Raw genomic sequence first — 7,225 nt, forward strand, 5'->3', positions numbered from 1 at the left:
CCTCTCTCCCTCTCTCTCTCTCTCACTCTCTCTCACTTGCTCTCTCTCACCTTCTCTCTCTCTCACTCTCTCTCTCATCTCTCTCCTCTCTACCTCACTCTCTCCTCTCTCTCTCTCGTCTCACCTCTCTCATCTCTCTTCTCCTCCTCTCTCTCTCTCTCTCCTCTCTCTCCTCTCTTTCGCTCTCTCTCTCTCTCTCCCTCCCCTTACTCTCCGTCACCCCCCTCTCCTCTCTCTCTCTCTCACCTCTCACTCCCTCACTCTCTCTCTCTCTCTCATCTCCTCTCTCACTCTACACCATCCCCTCCTCTCACTCTCTCTCTCTCTCTCTCACTCTCTCCCCCTCTCCCTCTCTCTCTCTCCCTCCTCCTCTCTCTATCTCTCTCTCCCCATCTCTCATCCTCTCCCTCTCGTCCCATCACTCTCCCCTCTCCTCCTCTCTCCTCTCTCGATCTCTCCTCTCTCTCGCTCTCCTCCCTCTCTCCTCCTCCTCCATCTCTCGCTCCTTCTCTCCCCTCTCTCTACCTCTCCCCCTCTCCCCTCTCTATTCCTCCTCCTCCCCTCTATATTCCTCCTCCTCTTCTCCACCCTCCGCCTACTCAACCCCAACTCATCCTCCACCACCCCTCCGCCTCTTCCCCTTCCCTCCATCTCTCCTCTCTCCTCACTCTCCTCCACTTTCACCTCTCCCTCCCCCCCCCCCTCACCCTTCCCTCACCTCTCTCCTCCCTATCTCTCCCCCTCCCTCCCCCCTCCTCCCCCGACCTGATCTCTCCCCCACTCTCTTCTCCCCTCTTCCTCCCTTCTCCTTCACCCTCTTCTCTCCCTCTCCACTCCTTCTCTCTCCCCCACTCCCCCCCTCCACCTCACGCGCTATCCCCTCCCTTTCCCCTCCCTCCCCCCCCCCCATCCCCCCCATTTTATCAACTCTCCCCCACCTTCCCACCTCCCCCCCTCCTCTCTCGTCCCCCGCCTCCTCTCCTCCTCTCCTCCCCCCCCCCCCTCTCTTCTCCTTCCCCCCCTCTCTCTCCGCTCTCCCTCCTCCCTCTCACCCTCCTTTTTCCCCCCCCCCCCTCTCCCCCCCCCCTCTCCCTTCTCTCCCTCTCTCCTCTCCCCTCTCCCCTCTCTCTCTCCTCTCTCCCCCTCTCCCTCTCTCTCTCTCCTCTCCTCACTCCTCTCTTTCCACCTCCTTCCCCCCTTCCATTCCCCCCCCCTCCCTTCCTCCTTCTCCTACCTGCCTTAGCTCTTTCCTTTCCTCCTTTCCCCTCATATTACCTTCTCTTTCCTTCCCCTTCCACTTCCCCTTCCGCTTCCCCTTTCCCTTCCCTTTCCCCTTCCCTTTCCTCCATCATTTTCACTCCCCTCACATTCCCTTTTCTCATTACCTTACCTCCCCTTCCTTCCCAATCATCTCCCCTTTTCTCCTCTTCTTCCTCCTCTACTCTCCTTTCCTCCCATCTAGTCCTCTCTCATCTCTCTTCACCTCCTATTCTCTCCCATTACCTCCCTTTTCCTCTCTCTATTGTCCCTCTTCTCTCCTCCTTTATCTTCTTCACTCTTCTCCTTTCTTCCACTCCCTTTCCTCTCCCCATCATCTCCTCTCGCCTTCCCTACTATCCCTTCTCTCTGTCCCCTCCCCATCCTCTTTCCTTTTATTACCTTCCCCTCCTTTCCCCTCTTTTCCATTATTCCTCTCCTCCCCTTCCACGCCTACTTTTCTCCCCTCTCTTTCCTTTCCATTTACTTCCTTTCCCCAGCGTTTTTGCCTAATCCCCTCTTCTACCCTGAGTATACTCTCCTCTCTCCCCCTCCCTCTTTCCCCTCCCCTCCTCTCCCCTCCTCTCCAGTCTCACTCGCCTTACCTTTCCTTTCCCCTCCATACTATTCTTCTTCCTCTTCCTCTTCCTCTTCCTCTTCCTCTTCCTCTTCTTCTTCCTCTTCCTCTTCCTCTTCCTCTTCCTCTTCCTCTTCCTCTTCCTCTTCCTCTTCCTCTTCCTCTTTTCCTCTTCCTCTTCCTCTTCCTCTTCCTCTTTCTCTTTTCCTCTTCCTCTTCCTCTTCCTCTCCCTCTCCCTCTTCCTCTTCTTCTTCCTCTTCCTCTTCCTCTCCCTCTTACTCTCCCTCTTTCTCTCCTTTTTCCTCTTTCTCTTCCTCTTCCTCTTTCTCTTTTCCTTTTCCTCTTCCTCTTCATCTTCCTCCTCCTCTTCCTCTTCTTTCTCTTCATCTTCCCCTTCTTCTTCCTCTTCATCTTCCTCTTCCTCTTCCCCTTCTTCTTCCTCTTCATCTTCCTCTTCTTCTTCTTCTTCTTCCTCTTCCTCTTTCTTTTCCTCTTCTTTTTCTACTTCCTCCTCCTTTTCCTCTCTTTCTTCTACTTCCTCTTCCTTTCTTCATGTCTCTCTTCCCTCCCATTCCTTCTCTTCATCCCATCTCATCCCATCCCATCCCTTTTTCCTTCTCACCTTTCTGGCCCTCCACCTCTTTCTCTCTCATCTCCTTCACTTCCTTTCTTCTTTCCTCTCTTCCCCTTCCCCTCCTCTTCTCTCCCATTCTCTTCCCTTCTTCACTCCCTTTCCTTCCTCTCCTTGCTATGTCTTCTCGACTCCCCTAATCTGCCCTCCTTTTATCTGCACTCACTTCCACTCCACTACCCTCTCCTCCTCCTCCATCTCTCCTCTCAACTCCTCCCTTCCCACTCCCCTTCCCCAGCTTTCCCTACAACCTTACTCTCCAACCCTTTTTCCTTCTCTCCTTTACCTTCCACTATCTTCCTTTTCCTCTTTCCTCTTCTTCATTCCCTTTGTATCTTTCCCTTCTATTTCCTTCCCTTACCTTTTCTTTTCTCCCCTCCTCTCATTTTTCCTCTATTTTTTCTCCTTCTCTTTCTTCATCACTCCTCGTTTTCTCTCCCATTCCTTTCTCTACCTTTACTCATCCCTCCCCTCTCCTCTCCATTTCCTTCTCTTCTCTCCCTCCCCCTCCCATTTTCTTCCCCTCCTTACTTTACATAAATTCACTTCCTCCCCCTATTTCTTCGCTCCCCTCCCCTTCCCTCCCCTTTCCTTCCCTCTATAATCCTCCCCTTTCCTTCCTTCACCCCCGTCTTATCTTTTTCTTCCCTTCCCATTTTCTTTCCCTCCTTACTTTACATAAATTCCCTTCCTCCCTCATTTTCTTGAATCACCTCCCCTACCCTCCCCTCCCCTCCCCGTTCCTCCCCTCCCCTCCCTTTCCCTTCCCTCTATAATCCTCCCCTTTCCTTCCTTCACCCCCGTCTCATCTTTTTCTTCCCTTCCTCTCTTTTTTCTTCCCTTTTTTTATCCTCTCCTCTACTTCTCTCTTGTCACTCTTCCTTGCCCTCCCCGCCTATCTCTTTCCGTCTCCTCTTCATTTTTGCCTTCCGATATCCTTGCCTCCCCTCTTTTTTCCATTCCACTCCCCCACTTCCACTTTAATCCTCTTTTTCCTTCCACCTACCCTCCTCTCCCATGCCCTTCCCCCCCACCTCCCATTTCCTTCCTCCCTCATCCTTCAAATCCTCCCCTCTCCCTCCTTTGCTTTTCCTCCTATTCCTTTTGCCTCCTATGTTCTACCAACCCATTTCATTTCCTATCATTCTTACAATTTTCTTTAACTGTGCTTTCGTCTTTTCACCCTCCATCGCTCTACTGTTTTTCTCTCTTCTCTCCATCCTATCCCCTCGTTTCTTCCCCTCTCCATTTCTTTCTCTTTCTATTCCTTTCCCCTTTCCTCCTCTTCTATTCCCATCCTCTTCCCTCCCTGTCTCTTCTGCCCCAATCCTTCCCTCTCTCTTCCCCTTCCTTTCCCATCTTTTTTCCTTTCCTCATTTCCCTCCTCCATCCACTTCCCCTCCCCCTTTATATTCTCCTTTCTTCCCCAATCCCTCTCTTCCTTTTCCTTCTTTTTCCTCTTCCCTCCCCCTCTCTTCTGTCCCAATTCTTCCCTCTCTCTTTCCCTTCCTTTCCGTCTCCTCTTCACTCGCATCTTTTTTCCTTTCCTCATTTTCCTCCCTCCCTTCACTTCCCCCCTCCTCCCTGTTCTCCTCTCTTCCCCCAATCCTCCTCCTCCTTTTCCTTCTTTTTCCTCTTCCCTTCATTTCCCCCTTCCTTCCGCTCTCCTTTCCACTCCCATCCTTTTTCCCTTTCCTCATTTCCCTTCCGCCCTCCACTTCCCCTCGTCCTCTCTATTCTTTTCTCTTCCCTAATCTCCTCATTTTCCATCTTTTTCTTCTTCCCTTCGTTTCCCCTTCCCTCCGCTTTCCTCTCCACTCCCATCCTTTTTCCTTTCTTCATTTCCTTTCCTCCCTCCATTCCTCCCCTCCTCTCTGATCTCCTCTCTTCCCCAGTCCTTCGCCTCATTTTCCTTCTTTTTCTTCTTACCTTCATTTCCCCTTCCCTTCGCTCTCCTTTCCACTCCTATCCTTTTTCCTTTCCTCATTTCCTTTCCTCCCTTCAAATCCCCTCCTCCTTTCGATTCTCCTCTCTTCCTCAATCCTTCTTCTTCTTTTCCTTCTTTTTCCTCTTCCCTTCATTTCCCCTTCCCTCCGCTTTCCTCTCCACTCCCATCCTTTTTCCTTTCCTCCCTCCATTTCTCCCCTCCTCTCTGTTCTCCTCTCTTTCCCAGTCCTTCTCCTCCTTTTCCTTCTTTTTCCTCTTCCCTTCATTTCCCCTTCCATTCCACTCCCATCCTTTTTCCTTTCCTCATTTCCTTTCCTTCCTCCACTTCCCCTCCTCCTCTCAATTCTCCTCTCTTCCCCAATCCTTCTCATCCTTTTCCTTCTTTTTCTTCTTACCTTCACCTCCCCTTCCCTCCGCTCTCCTCCCCCCCTTCCTCCCCCTTCCTTGGCCGGTAGCCTGCGGCCAGAGGGCCCGGTCTCGTTCCTCCCCACTCTCCAATGATGCCTGACAACCCTATAATGTTTCAATTTGCTGTGTGGGTGGGGAGGGAAGGGAGAGGAGGAAGGGGGGGTGAGGAAGAAGACTGAAAGAAAGAAGGAAAGATGGAGGACAAAGTGGGAAGAAAAGTGGAAGTAGGTGGAAAGAAAAGAAGAAGAAAAGATAGAAATGGAGAAGATAAATGGGAAGCAGAGGAGGAAATTAAAAATAAAAGGAAGATTAAGGAAAGAAGAAAGGTGAAGGAAGATCAAAGAGAATGAAGGAAGGGGGAAGAAGTAATAAGAGACAATAAAAGCATAAGAATGAAGAAGACTGAGACCATAAGGCCGACACTAGGTAGTTCCATGTCCATTACTACCTATCATTCACCATCCATAAAGTTATCTAGCCTTCTCTTAAAGCAACCGAAAGCTTCAGCACTCACTACATGGTTACTTAAGCTGGGTCCACACAGTTCCTCATGCAGATCTGCATGTAGCAGGTGGTGTTGAATGCTGAGCAAAGTGTCCACACTGATGTCCACAATGAATGGGTATGAGGAAAGAATGTGTCTCACAGATGCAATTCTTATCTATATCATTGGATAGCTCCTATCATTCTGAATATTTTGAATCCCATGAAGAAGTACCGCAAATTAATAGTACCATCAGTAACAATTACTTATTTTTTATTTGATTTGATTTATTTTATTTTTATTTCATTTGATTGATTGATTTATCTATTTATTTATTTTACTTACTTATTTTTCTATTTATTTATCTATTTATATTTTCACTTATCTATTTATATTTTTTACAGGGTCTGTGGTGGAGAATAGCACGAATTAGCCTAACCTAAACACTCTTGCAAAATTGCTGCCTGTGCTGCGATCAAGGAAAACATAAAAATCTGTTGTCTGCAGATTATTACAATCTTTTGCACTGGCTTAATTATATTAAGGAAAAATCGGTAGATATAAGGTTGTTGGTCAGTCTCACAGATACAATTCTTATATATATCATTGGGTAGATCCTATCATTCTGAGTGTTTTGAACTACAAAGATAAGTACCGCAAATTAATTGTAACGTCAGTAGCTATCTTAATTATTTATTTATTCATTTATTTATTTATTTATTTATTTATTTATTTATTTATTTATTTATTTATTTATTTATTTATTTATTTATTTACTTATTTATGTATTCATTCATTTATCTACTTATTCATTTATTTATCTATTTATTTATTTACTTATTTATTTACTTATTTATTTATCTATTCATATATTCATTTATTTACTTATTTGTATATTTATTTATTTATTCATTTATTTGTTCATTTATTTATTTATTCTGTTTTATTTCATTTTTTCTTTTATTACTATAATTCACTTTTTAATTCATTGATTTTTTTTTTGGGGGGGGGGATTGCGGAGGAGAATAGCAAAACTGCACCTAACCTAACTTAAAAAAAAAAAATTATGTCACGGATAAGAATATCTATTTCCTCATCTCATCAAGGCTCGCACTTATATTCCTTATTCTTGATGTTCCATTTACAGGGATGCTGCTGCGATTACCTTATAAAATATTGGGTGTGGCTTCTCGTCCAATCAGTGGGGCTAGCAGAAGTGGCCACGACAAAGAGCGTGACACATACGTCCTCCCTCGACAAAGGCTGACGATATCTGCATGCCCATCAAATCGAGTCAGTTCAAAACACCTCAGCAGTGCACTGGCGGTGTTGAAAACCCCTATTTTTAACCAAGCCACTAACACCACCATGGTCACGAGACAAAATGTGGATGGGCAGAATTAAGAAGAGTTAAAAAGAACATAAGAATGAAGAAGACTGCAAGAGACCATAAGGCCTACACTTGATAATTCCTTGTCCATTACCATCTATCATCCCCATCCAAAAATTCATAACCTTTCCTTGAAAAAAACGATAGCTTCAGCGCTCGCTACATAGTCACTAATTCTATACCATTCGTTAACTCCTCTAATGGTAAACCAGTTCTTGCCTAGTTCTTTCTTAAATCTAAATTTTGTAGTTTTAAGTCTAACAATCTGTTTGACTACCTCTTCCTTGATTATGCTAATGTTAAGAAAACTGATGACAAAAGGAACCAATAAGAAGCCTGATAAATTTAAATAGAAAGAGAAATTAAAGTTGATATGAGGGGTAGAAATGAAAGAAAAATAGAGGAAAAGGATATGAAGAAAAATACGAAAGGGAGAGGAGCAGCAGGAGACAGGACAGAGGAAACAAGGAGATAGGGGAAGACATTGGAGAAGAAGATAGGAAGAAGTGTAGAGTAGTGGAGAGCCGGAA

Source organism: Oratosquilla oratoria, chromosome 35 (genome assembly GCF_046742065.1).
Source record: "Oratosquilla oratoria isolate Oo_2021 chromosome 35, ASM4674206v1, whole genome shotgun sequence".
NCBI classification, from domain to species: domain Eukaryota; kingdom Metazoa; phylum Arthropoda; class Malacostraca; order Stomatopoda; family Squillidae; genus Oratosquilla; species Oratosquilla oratoria.